The following is a 14,736-nucleotide window of genomic DNA, read 5'->3' as shown; positions in this document are numbered from 1 at the left end:
TCACTTTAGGTTAACTGTATCCCTTGGACTTTGTCATTGATGATGAAATACAGAAATTGCATCCGAATCTAATACAAGAGGCTCAATGTCGACTTATGTACAAGAGGACTGACCCTCTAACTTTCTATGATTTGAACCTCTGCTGTGAGTCCAGTTTTCGATTACGATGTTTCACTTCAGGTTTACTGTATCCCTTGGTCCTTCTTATTGTCGATGAAACACAGAAATTGCATCCGAATTTAATACAAAAGCACAATGCCGACTTAAGTACAAGAGGACTGACACTCTACATTTCTATGATTTGAACCTCTCCTGTGAGTCCAGTTTTAGATTCCGATGCTTCACTTCAGGTTTACTGTATCCCTTGGACCTTCTTATTGACGATGAAACACAGAAATTGCATCCGAATTTAATACAAAAGGCACAATGCCGACTTAAGTACTAGAGGACTGACACTTTAACTTTCTTTGATTTGAACCTCTCCTGTGAGTCCAGTTTTAGTTTCCGATGCTACACTTCAGGTTTACTGTATCCCTTGGACCTTCTTATTGACGATGAAACACAGAAATTGCATCCGAATTTAATACAAAAGGCACAATGCCGACTTAAGTACTAGAGGACTGACACTCTAACTTTCTATGATTTGAACCTCTCCTGTGAGTCCAGTTTTAGTTTCCGATGCTACACTTCAGGTTTACTGTATCCCTTGGACCTTCATATTGACGATGAAGCACAGAAATTGCATCCGAATTTAATACAAAAGGCACAATGCCGACTTAAGTACTAGAGGACTGCCACTCTAACTTTCTATGATTTGAACCTGTAATGTGAGTCCAGTTTTGGATGCCGATGCTTCACTTCAGTTTTACTGTATCCCTTGGACCTTCTTATTGACGATGAAACACAGAAATTGCATCCGAGTTTAATACAAAAGGCACAATGCCGACTTAAGTACTAGAGGACTGACACTCTACCTTTCTATGATTTGAACCTCTCCAGTGAGTCCAGTTTTAGTTTCCGATGCTACACTTCAGGTTTACTGTTTCCCTTGGACCTTCATATTGACGATGAAACACAGAAATTGCATCCGAATTTAATACAAAAGGCACAATGCCGACTTAAGTACTAGAGGACTGACACTTTAACTTTCTTTGATTTGAACCTCTCCTGTGAGTCCAGTTTTAGTTTCCGATGCTACACTTCAGGTTTACTGTATCCCTTGGACCTTCTTATTGACGATGAAACACAGAAATTGCATCCGAATTTAATACAAAAGGCACAATGCCGACTTAAGTACTAGAGGACTGACCCTTTAACTTTCTTTGATTTGAACCTCTCCTGTGAGTCCAGTTTTAGTTTCCGATGCTACACTTCAGGTTTACTGTATCCCTTGGACCTTCTTATTGACGATGAAACACAGAAATTGCATCTGATTTAATACAAAAGGCACAATGCCGACTTAAGTACTAGAGGACTGACACTCTACCTTTCTATGATTTGAACCTCTCCAGTGAGTCCAGTTTTAGTTTCCGATGCTACACTTCAGGTTTACTGTTTCCCTTGGACCTTCATATTGACGATGAAACACAGAAATTGCATCCGAGTTTAATACAAAAGGCACAATGCCGACTTAAGTACAAGAGGACTGACACTCTAACTTTCTATGATTTGAACCTCTCCTGTGAGTCCAGTTTAAGTTCCCGATGCTTCACTTCAGGTTTACTGTATCCCTTGGACCTCCGAATTGACGATAAAACACAGAAATTGCATCCGAATTTAATACAGAATTCATAATGCCGACTTAAGTACAAGAGGACTGACACTCTCACTTTCTATGATTTGAACCCCTCCTGTGAGTCCAGTTTTAGATTCCGATGTTTCACTTCAGGTTTACTGTATAACTTGGACCTTCTTATTGACGATAAAAGACAGAAATTCCATCAGAATTTAATACAAAAGGAACAATGCCGACTTAAGTACAAGAGGACTGATACTCTAACTTTCTATGATTTGAACCCCACCTGTGAGTCCAGTTTTAGATTCCGATGCTTCACGTGAGGTTTACTGTATCCCTTGGACCTTCTCATTGACGATGAAGCACAGAAATTGCATCCGAATGTATTACAAAAGGCACAATGCCGACTTAAGTACTAGAGTACTGACACTCTGACTTTCTATGATTTGAACCTCTCCCGTGTGTCCAGTTTTAGTTTCCAATGCATCACTTCAGGTTTACTGTATCCCTTGGACCTTCTTATTTACGATGAAACAATGAAATTGCATCCGAATTTAATACAAAAGGCACGATGCCGACTTAAGTACTAGATTACTGATACTCTAACTTTCTATGATTTGAGCCCCTTCTGTCAGTCCAGCTTTATATTCCAATGCTTCAATTCAGGTTTATTGTATTCCTTGGACCTTCTTATTGACGATGAAACACAGAAATTGCATCGAATTTAATACAAAAGGCACAATGCCGACTTAAGTACAAGAGGACTGATACTCTAACTTTCTATGATTTAAACCCCTCCTGTGAGTCCAGTTTTAGATTCCGATGCTTCACTTCAGGTTTACTGTATCCCTTGGACCTTCTTATTGACGATGAACCACAGAAATTGCATCCGAATTTAATACAAAAGGCACAATGCCGACTTAAGAACTAGAGGACTGAAACTCTAACTTTCTATGATTTGAACCTCTCCTGTGAGTCCAGTTTTAGTTTCTGATACTTCACTTTAGGTTTACTGTATCCCTTGGACCTTGTTATTGAGGATGAAACACAGAAATTGCATCCGAATTTAATACAAAAGGCACAATGCCGACTTAAGTACCAGAGGACTTACACTCTAACTTTCTATGATTTGAACCTCTCCTGTGAGTCCAGTTTTAGTTTCCGATGCTTCACTTCAGGTTTACTGTATCCCTTGGACCTTCTTATTGACGATGAAACACAGAAATGGCATCCGAATTTAATACAAAAGCCACAATGCCGACTTAAGTACAAGAGGACGGATACTCTAACTTCCTATTATTTGAACCGCTCCTCTGAGTCCAGTTTTAGATTCCGATGCTTCACTTCAGGTGTACTGTATACCTTGGACCTTCTTATTGACGATGAAACACAGATATTTCATCCGAAATTAATACAAATGCACAATGCCGACTTAAATACAAGAGGACTGACACTCTAACTTTCTATGATTTGAAACTCTCCTGTGAGTCGAGGTTTAGTTTCCGATGCTTGACTTCAGGTTTACTGTATACCTTGGACCTTCTTATTGACGATGAAACACAGAAATTGCATCCGAGTTTAATACAAAAGGCAAAATGCCGACTTAAGTACAAGAGGACTGACACTCTAACTTTCTATGATTTGAACCTCTCCTGTGAGTCCAGTTTTAGTTTCCGATCCTTCACTTCAGGTTTACTGTATCCCTTGGACCTTCGAATTGACGATGAAAGACAGGAATTGCATCCGAATTTAATACAAAATGCATAATGCCGACTTAAGTACAAGAGGACTGACACTCTAACTTTCTATGATTTGAACCTCTCCTGTGAGTCTAGTTGTAGATTCCGATTCTTCACTTTAGGTTAACTGTATCCCTTGGACTTTGTCATTGATGATGAAATACAGAAATTGCATCCGAATCTAATACAAGAGGCTCAATGTCGACTTATGTACAAGAGGACTGACCCTCTAACTTTCTATGATTTGAACCTCTGCTGTGAGTCCAGTTTTCGATTACGATGTTTCACTTCAGGTTTACTGTATCCCTTGGTCCTTCTTATTGTCGATGAAACACAGAAATTGCATCCGAATTTAATACAAAAGCACAATGCCGACTTAAGTACAAGAGGACTGACACTCTACATTTCTATGATTTGAACCTCTCCTGTGAGTCCAGTTTTAGATTCCGATGCTTCACTTCAGGTTTACTGTATCCCTTGGACCTTCTTATTGACGATGAAACACAGAAATTGCATCCGAATTTAATACAAAAGGCACAATGCCGACTTAAGTACTAGAGGACTGACACTTTAACTTTCTTTGATTTGAACCTCTCCTGTGAGTCCAGTTTTAGTTTCCGATGCTACACTTCAGGTTTACTGTATCCCTTGGACCTTCTTATTGACGATGAAACACAGAAATTGCATCCGAATTTAATACAAAAGGCACAATGCCGACTTAAGTACTAGAGGACTGACACTCTAACTTTCTATGATTTGAACCTCTCCTGTGAGTCCAGTTTTAGTTTCCGATGCTACACTTCAGGTTTACTGTATCCCTTGGACCTTCATATTGACGATGAAGCACAGAAATTGCATCCGAATTTAATACAAAAGGCACAATGCCGACTTAAGTACTAGAGGACTGCCACTCTAACTTTCTATGATTTGAACCTGTAATGTGAGTCCAGTTTTGGATGCCGATGCTTCACTTCAGTTTTACTGTATCCCTTGGACCTTCTTATTGACGATGAAACACAGAAATTGCATCCGAGTTTAATACAAAAGGCACAATGCCGACTTAAGTACAAGAGGACTGACACTCTAACTTTCTATGATTTGAACCTCTCCTGTGAGTCCAGTTTTAGTTCCCGATGCTTCACTTCCGGTTTGCTGTATCCCTTGGACCTTCGAATTGACGATGAAACACAGAAATTGCATCCGAATTTAATACAGAATTCATAGTGCCGACTAAGTACAAGAGGACTGACACTCTCACTTTCTATGATTTGAACCCCTCCTGTGAGTCCAGTTTTAGATTCCGATGTTTCACTTCAGGTTTACTGTATAACTTGGCCCTTCTTATTGACGATAAAAGACAGAAATTCCATCAGAATTTAATACAAAAGGCACAATGCCGACTTAAGTACAAGAGGACTGATACTCTAACTTTCTATGATTTGAACCCCACCTGTGAGTCCAGTTTTAGATTCCGATGCTTCACTTGAGGTTTACTGTATCCCTTGGACCTTCTCATTGACGATGAAGCACAGAAATTGCATCCGAATTTATTACAAAAGGCACAATGCCGACTTAAGTACTAGAGTACTGACACTCTGACTTTCTATGATTTGAACCTCTCCCGTGAGTCCAGTTTTAGTTTCCAATGCATCACTTCAGGTTTACTGTATCCCTTGGACCTTCTTATTTACGATGAAACAATGAAATTGCATCCGAATTTAATACAAAAGGCACGATGCCGACTTAAGTACTAGAGGACTGATACTCTAACTTTCTATGATTTGAACCCCTCCTGTAAGTCCAGCTTTAGATTCCGATGCTTCAATTCAGGTTTATTGTATTCCTTGGACCTTCTTATTGACGATGAAACACAGAAATTGCATCCGAATTTAATACAAAAGGCACAATGCCGACTTAAGTACAAGAGGACTGATACTCTAACTTTCTATGTTTTGAACCCCTCCTGTGAGTCCAGTTTTAGATTCCGATGCTTCACTTCAGGTTTACTGTATCCCTTGGACCTTCTTATTGACGATGAACCACAGAAATTGCATCCGAATTTAATACAAAAGGCACAATGCCGACTTAAGTACTAGAGGACTGAAACTCTAACTTTCTATGATTTGAACCTCTCCTGTGAGTCCAGTTTTAGTTTCTGATACTTCACTTCAGGTTTACTGTATCCCTTGGACCTTGTTATTGACGATGAGACACAGAAATTGCATCCGAATGTAATACAAAAGGCACAATGCCGACTTAAGTACTAGAGGACTTACACTCTAACTTTCTATGATTTGAACCTCTCCTGTGAGTCCAGTTTTAGTTTCCGATGCTTCACTTCAGGTTTACTGAATCCCTTGAACCTTCGAATTGACGATGAAACACAGAAATTGCATCCGAATTTAATACAAAAGGCATAATGCCGACTTAAGTACAAGAGGACTGACACTCTCACTTTCTATGACTTCAACCCCTCCTGTGAGTCCAGTTTAAGATTCCGATGCTTCACTTCAGGTTTACTGTATAACTTGGACCTTCTTATTGACGATAAAAGACAGAATTTCCATCAGAATTTAATGCAAAAGGCACAATGCCGACTTAAGGACAAGAGGCCTGACACTCTAACTTTCTATGATTTGAACCTCTCCTGTGAGTCCAGTTTTAGATTCCGATGCCTCACTTCAGGTTTACTGTATCCCTTGGACCTTCTTATTGACGATGAAACACAGAAATTGCAACCGAATTTACTACAAAAGGCACAATGCCGACTTAAGTACAAGTGGACTGACACTCTTTCTTTCTATGTTTTGAACCTCTCCTGTGAGTCCAGTTTTAGATTCCAATGCTACACTTCAGGTTTACTGTATCCCTTGGACCTTCATATTGACGATGAAACACAGAAATTGCATCCGAATTTAATACAAAAGGCACAATGCCGACTTAAGTACTAGAGGACTGACTCTCTAACTTTCTATGATTTGAACCTCTGATGTGAGTCCAGTTTTAGACTCCGATGCTTCACTTCAGGTTTACTGTATCCCTTGGACCTTCTTATTGACGATGAAACACAGAAATTGCATCCGAGTTTAATACAAAAGGCACAATGCCGACTTAAGAACAAGAGGACTGACACTCTAACTTTCTATGATTTGAACCTCTCCTCTGAGTCCAGTTTTAGTTCCCGATGCTTCACTTCAGGTTTACTGTATCCCTTGGACCTTCGAATTGACGATGAAACACAGAAATTGCATCCGAATTTAATACAGAATTCATAATGCCGACTTAAGTACAAGAAGACTGACACTCTCACTTTCTATGATTTGAACCCCTCCAGTGAGTCCAGTTTTAGATTCCGATGTTTCACTTCAGGTTTACTGTATAACTTGGACCTTCTTATTGACGATAAAAGACAGAAATTCTATCAGAATTTAATACAAAAGGCACAATGCCGACTTAAGTACAAGAGGACTGATACTCTAACTTTCTATGATTTGAACCCCTCCTGTGAGTCCAGTTTTAGATTCCGATGCTTCACTTCAGGTTTACTGTATCCCTTGGACCTTCTTATTGACGATGAACCACAGAAATTGCATCCGAATTTATTACAACAGGCACAATGCCGACTTATGTACTAGAGTACTGACACTCTGACTTTCTATGATTTGAACCTCTCCCGTGAGTCCAGTTTTAGTTTCCAATGCATCACTTCAGGTTTACTGTTTCCCTTGGACCTTCTTATTTACGATGAAACAATGAAATTGCATCCGAATTTAATACAAAAGGCACGATGCCGACTTAAGTACTAGAGGACTGATACTCTAACTTTCTATGATTTGAACCCCTCCTGTCAGTCCAGTTTTAGATTCCGATGCTTCAATTCAGGTTTATTGTATTCCTTGGACCTTCTTATTGACGATGAAACACAGAAATTGCATCCGAATTTAATACAAAAGGCACAATGCCGACTTAAGTACAAGAGGACTGATACTCTAACTTTCTACGATTTGAACCCCTCCTGTGAGTCCAGTTTTAGATTCCGATGCTTCACTTCAGGTTTACTGTATCCCTTGGACCTTCTTATTGACGATGAACCACAGAAATTGCATCCGAATTTAATACAAAAGGCACAATGCCGACTTAAGTACTAGAGGACTGAAACTCTAACTTTCTATGATTTGAACCTCTCCTGTGAGTCCAGTTTTACTTTCTGATACTTCACTTCAGGTTTACTGTATCCCTTGGACCTTGTTATTGACGATGAGACACAGAAATTGCATCCGAATGTAATACAAAAGGCACAATGCCGACTTAAGTACTAGAGGACTTACACTCTAACTTTCTATGATTTGAACCTCTCCTGTGAGTCCAGTTTTAGTTTCCGATGCTTTACTTCAGGTTTACTGTATCCCTTGGACCTTCTTATTGACGATGAAACACAGAAATGGCATCCGAATTTAATAAACAAGCCACAATGCCGCTTAAGTACAAGAGGACTGATACTCCAACTTCCTATGATTTGAAACGCTCCTCTGAGTCCAGTTTTAGATTCCGATGCTTCACTTCAGGTGTACTGTATACCTTGGACCTTCTTATTGACGATGAAACACAGATATTTCATCCGAATTTAATACAAATGCACAATGTCGACTTAAATACAAGAGGACTGACACTCAAACTTTCTATGATTTGAAACTCTCCTGTGAGTCTAGGTTTAGTTTCCGATGCTTCACTTCAGGTTTACTGTATACCTTGGACCTTCTTATTGACGATGAAACACAGAAATTGCATCCGAGTTTAATACAAAAGGCAAAATGCCGACTTAAGTACAAGAGGACTGACACTCTAACTTTCTATGATTTGAACCTCTCCTGTGAGTCCAGTTTTAGTTTCCGATGCTTCACTTCAGGTTTACTGAATCCCTTGAACCTTCGAATTGACGATGAAACACAGAAATTGCATCCGAATTTAATACAAAAGGCATTATGCCGACTTAAGTACGAGAGGACTGACACTCTCACTTTCTATGATTTGAACCCCTCCTGTGAGCCCAGTTTTAGATTCCGATGTTTCACTTCAGGTTAACTGTATAACTTGGACCTTCTTATTGACGATAAAAGACAGAATTTCCATCAGAATTTAATACAAAAGGCACAATGCCGACTTAAGGACAAGAGGCCTGACACTCTAACTTTGTATGATTTGAACCTCTCCTGTGAGTCCAGTTTTAGATTCCGATGCTTCACTTCAGGTTTACTGTATCCCTTGGACCTTCTTATTGACGATGAAACACAGAAATTGAAACCGAATTTAATACAAAAGGCACAATGCCGACTTAAGTACAAGAGGACTGACACTCTTTCTTTCTATGTTTTGAACCTCTCCTGTGAGTCTAGTTTTAGATTCCGATTCATCACTTTAGGTTTACTGTATCCCTTGGGCGTTGTCATTGATGATGAAACACAGAAATTGCATCCGAATTTAATACAAGGGGCTCAATGTCGACTTATGTACTAGAGGACTGACCCTCTAACTTTCTATGATTTGAACCTCTGCTGTGAGTCCAGTTTTCGATTACGATGTTTCACTTCAGGTTTACTGTATCCCTTGGTCCTTCTTATTGTCGATGAAACACAGAAATTGCATCCGAATTTAATACAAAAAGCACAATGAAGACTTAAGTACAAGAGGACTGACACTCTAACTTTCTATGATTTGAACCTCTCCTGTGAGTCCAGTTTTAGATTCCGATGCTTCACTTCAGGTTTACTGTATCCAGTGGACATTCTTATTGACGATAAAACACAGATATTGCATCCGAATTTAATACAAAAGGCACAATGCCGACTTAAGTACAAGAGGACTGACACTCTAACTTTCTATGATTTGAACCCCTCCTGTGAGTCCAGTTTTAGATTCCGATGCCTCACTTCAGGTTTATTGTATCCCTTGGACCTTCTTATTGACGATCAAACGCAGAAATTGCATCCGAATTTAATATAAATGGCACAATGATGACTTAAGTACAAGAGGACTGATACTCTAACATTCTATTATTTGAACCCCTCTTGTGAGTCCAGTTTTAGATTACGATGCTTCACTTCAGGTTTACTGTATCCCTTGGACCTTCTTATTGACGATGAAACACAGAAATGTCATCCGAATTTATTACAAAAGGCACAATGCCGACTTAAGTACTAGAGGACTGACACTTTAACTTTCTTTGATTTGAACCTCTCCTGTGAGTCCAGTTTTAGTTTCCGATGCTTCACTTCAGGTTTACTGTATCCCTTGGACCTTCTTATTGACGATGAAACACAGAAATTGCATCCGAATTTAATACAAAAGGCACAATGCCGACTTAAGTACTAGAGGACTGACACTCTGACTTTCTATGATTTGAACCTCTCCTGTGAGTCCAGTTTTAGTTTCCGATGCTACACTTCAGGTTTACTGTATCCCTTGGACCTTCATATTGACGATGAAACACAGAAATTGTATCCGAATTTAATACAAAAGGCACAAAGCCGACTTAAGTACTAGAGGACTGACACTCTAACTTTCTATGATTTGAACCTCTAATGTGAGTCCAGTTTTAGATTCCGATGCTTCACTTCAGGTTTACTGTATCCCTTGGACCTTCTTATTGACGATGAAACACAGAAATTGCTTCCGAGTTTAATACAAAAGGCACAATGCGGACTTAAGTGCAAGAGGACTGACACTCTAACATTCTATGATTTGAACCTCTCTTGTGAGTCCAGTTTTAGTTTCCGATGCTTCACTTCAGGTTTACTGTATCCCTTGGACCTTCGAATTGACGATGAAACACTGAAATTGCATCCGAATCTAATACAGAATTCATAATGCCGACTTAAGTACAAGAGGACTGACACTCTCACTTTCTATGATTTGAACCCCTCCTGTGAGTCCAGTTTTAGATTCCGATGTTTCACTTCAGGTTTACTGTATAACTTGGACCTTCTTATTGACGATAAAAGACAGAAATTCCATCAGAATTTAATACAAAAAGCACAATGCCTACTTAAGTACAAGAGGACTGATATTCTAACTTTCTATGATTTGAACCCCACCTGTAAGTCCAGTTTTAGATTCCGATGCTTCACTTGAGGTTTACTGTATCCCTTGGACCTTCTCATTGACGATGTAGCACAGAAATTGCATCCGAATTTATTACAAAAGGCACAATGCCGACTTAAGTACTAGAGTACTGACACTCTGACTTTCTATGATTTGAACCTCTCCCGTGAGTCCAGTTTTAGTTTCCAATGCATCACTTCAGGTTTACTGTATCCGTTGGACCTTCTTATTTACGATGAAACAATGAAATTGCATCCGAATTTAATACAAAAGGCACGATGCCGACTTAAGTACTAGAGGACTGATACTCTAACTTTCTATGATTTGAACCCCTCCTGTCAGTCCAGCTTTAGATTCCGATGCTTCAATTCAGGTTTATTGTATTCCTTGGACCTTCTTATTGACGATGAACCACAGAAATTGCATCCGAATTTAATACAAAAGGCACAATGCCGACTTAAGTACTAGAGGACTGAAACTCCAACTTTCTATGATTTGAACCTCTCCTGTGAGTCCAGTTTTAGTTTCTGATACTTCACTTCAGGTTTACTGTATCCCTTGGACCTTGTTATTGACGATGAGACACAGAAATTGCATCCGAATGTAATACAAAAGGCACAATGCCGACTTAAGTACGAGAGGACTTAGACTCTAACTTTCTATGATTTGAACCTCTCCTGTGAGTCCAGTTTTAGTTTCCGATGCTTTACTTCAGGTTCACTGTATCCCTTGGACCTTCTTATTGACGATGAAACACAGAAATGGCATCCGAATTTAATACAAAAGCCACAATGCCGACTTAAGTACAAGAGGACTGATACTCCAACATCCTATGATTTGAAACGCTCCTCTGAGTCCAGTTTTAGATTCCGATGCTTCACTTCAGGTGTACTGTATACCTTGGACCTTCTTATTGACGAAGAAACACAGATATTTCATCCGAATTTAATACAAATGCACAATGCCGACTTAAATACAAGAGGACTGACACTCTAACTTTCTATGATTTGAAACTCTGCTGTGAGTCTAGGTTTAGTTTCCGATGCTTCACTTCAGGTTTTCTGTATACCTTGGACCTTCTTATTGACGATGAAGCACAGAAATTGCATCCGAGTTTAATACAAAAGGCAAAATGCCGACTTAAGTACAAGAGGACTGACACTCGAACTTTCTATTATTTGAACCTCTCCTGTGATTCCAGTTTTAGTTTCCGATGCTTCACTTCAGGTTTACTGAATCCCTTGAACCTTCGAATTGACGATGAAACACAGAAATTGCATCCGAATTTAATACAAAAGGCATAATGCCGACTTAAGTACAAGAGGACTGACACTCTCACTTTCTATGACTTCAACCCCTCCTGTGAGTCCAGTTTTAGATTCCGATGCTTCACTTCAGGTTTACTGTATAACTTGGACCTTGTTATTGACGATGAGACACAGAAATTGCATCCGAATGTAATACAAAAGGCACAATGCCGACTTAAGCACTAGAGGACTTACACTCTAACTTTCTATGATTTGAACCGCTCCTGTGAGTCCAGTTTTAGTTTCCGATGCTTTACGTCAGGTTTACTGTATCCCTAGGACCTTCTCATTGACGATGAGACACAGAAATGGCATCCGAATTTAATACAAAAGCCACAATGCCGACTTAAGTACAAGAGGACTGATACTCCAACTTCCTATGATTTGAAACGCTCCTCTGAGTCCAGTTTTAGTTTCCGATGCTTCACTTCAGGTTTACTGAATCCCTTGAACCTTCGAATTGACGATGAAACACAGAAATTGCATCCGAATTTAATACAAAAGGCATAATGCCGACTTAAGTACGAGAGGACTGACACTCTCACTTTCTATGATTTGAACCCCTCCTGTGAGCCCAGTTTTAGATTCCGATGTTTCACTTCAGGTTAACTGTATAACTTGGACCTTCTTATTGACGATAAAAGACAGAATTTCCATCAGAATTTAATACAAAAGGCACAATGCCGACTTAAGGACAAGAGGCCTGACACTCTAACTTTGTATGATTTGAACGTCTCCTGTGAGTCCAGTTTTAGATTCCGATGCTTCACTTCAGGTTTACTGTATCCCTTGGACCTTCTTATTGACGATGAAACACAGAAATTGAAACCGAATTTAATACAAAAGGCACAATGCCGACTTAAGTACAAGAGGACTGACACTCTTTCTTTCTATGTTTTGAACCTCTCCTGTGAGTCTAGTTTTAGATTCCGATTCATCACTTTAGGTTTACTGTATCCCTTGGGCGTTGTCATTGATGATGAAACACAGAAATTGCATCCGAATTTAATACAAGGGGCTCAATGTCGACTTATGTACTAGAGGACTGACCCTCTAACTTTCTATGATTTGAACCTCTGCTGTGAGTCCAGTTTTCGATTACGATGTTTCACTTCAGGTTTACTGTATCCCTTGGTCCTTCTTATTGTCGATGAAACACAGAAATTGCATCCGAATTTAATACAAAAAGCACAATGAAGACTTAAGTACAAGAGGACTGACACTCTAACTTTCTATGATTTCAACCTCTCCTGTGAGTCCAGTTTTAGATTCCGATGCTTCACTTCAGGTTTACTGTATCCCTTGGACATTCTTATTGACGATAAAACCCAGATATTGCATCCGAATTTAATACAAAAGGCACAATGCCGACTTAAGTACAAGAGGACTGACACTCTAACTTTCTATGATTTGAACCCCTCCTGTGAGTCCAGTTTTAGATTCCGATGCCTCACTTCAGGTTTATTGTATCCCTTGGACCTTCTTATTGACGATCAAACGCAGAAATTGCATCCGAATTTAATATAAATGGCACAATGATGACTTAAGTACAAGAGGACTGATACTCTAACATTCTATTATTTGAACCCCTCTTGTGAGTCCAGTTTTAGATTACGATGCTTCACTTCAGGTTTACTGTATCCCTTGGACCTTCTTATTGACGATGAAACACAGAAATGTCATCCGAATTTATTACAAAAGGCACAATGCCGACTTAAGTACTAGAGGACTGACACTTTAACTTTCTTTGATTTGAACCTCTCCTGTGAGTCCAGTCTTAGTTTCCGATGCTTCACTTCAGGTTTACTGTATCCCTTGGACCTTCTTATTGACGATGAAACACAGAAATTGCATCCGAATTTAATACAAAAGGCACAATGCCGACTTAAGTACTAGAGGACTGACACTCTGACTTTCTATGATTTGAACCTCTCCTGTGAGTCCAGTTTTAGTTTCCGATGCTACACTTCAGGTTTACTGTATCCCTTGGACCTTCATATTGACGATGAAACACAGAAATTGTATCCGAATTTAATACAAAAGGCACAATGCCGACTTAAGTACTAGAGGACTGACACTCTAACTTTCTATGATTTGAACCTCTAATGTGAGTCCAGTTTTAGATTCCGATGCTTCACTTCAGGTTTACTGTATCCCTTGGACCTTCTTATTGACGATGAAACACAGAAATTGCTTCCGAGTTTAATACAAAAGGCACAATGCGGACTTAAGTGCAAGAGGACTGACACTCTAATATTCTATGATTTGAACCTCTCTTGTGAGTCCAGTTTTAGTTTCCGATGCTTCACTTCAGGTTTACTGTATCCCTTGGACCTTCGAATTGACGATGAAACACTGAAATTGCATCCGAATCTAATACAGAATTCATAATGCCGACTTAAGTACAAGAGGACTGACACTCTCACTTTCTATGATTTGAACCCCTCCTGTGAGTCCAGTTTTAGATTCCGATGTTTCACTTCAGGTTTACTGTATAACTTGGACCTTCTTATTGACGATAAAAGACAGAAATTCCATCAGAATTTAATACAAACGGCACAATGCCTACTTAAGTACAAGAGGACTGATATTCTAACTTTCTATGATTTGAACCCCACCTGTAAGTCCAGTTTTAGATTCCGATGCTTCACTTGAGGTTTACTGTATCCCTTGGACCTTCTCATTGACGATGTAGCACAGAAATTGCATCCGAATTTATTACAAAAGGCACAATGCCGACTTAAGTACTAGAGTACTGACACTCTGACTTTCTATGATTTGAACCTCTCCCGTGAGTCCAGTTTTAGTTTCCAATGCATCACTTCAGGTTTACTGTATCCCTTGGACCTTCTTATTT

This window comes from Schistocerca americana, chromosome 5, assembly GCF_021461395.2.
Source record: "Schistocerca americana isolate TAMUIC-IGC-003095 chromosome 5, iqSchAmer2.1, whole genome shotgun sequence".
Classification (NCBI taxonomy): Eukaryota; Metazoa; Arthropoda; class Insecta; order Orthoptera; family Acrididae; genus Schistocerca; species Schistocerca americana.
The sequence above is the reverse complement of the archived record's forward strand: the minus strand, read 5'-3'. Positions refer to the sequence as shown.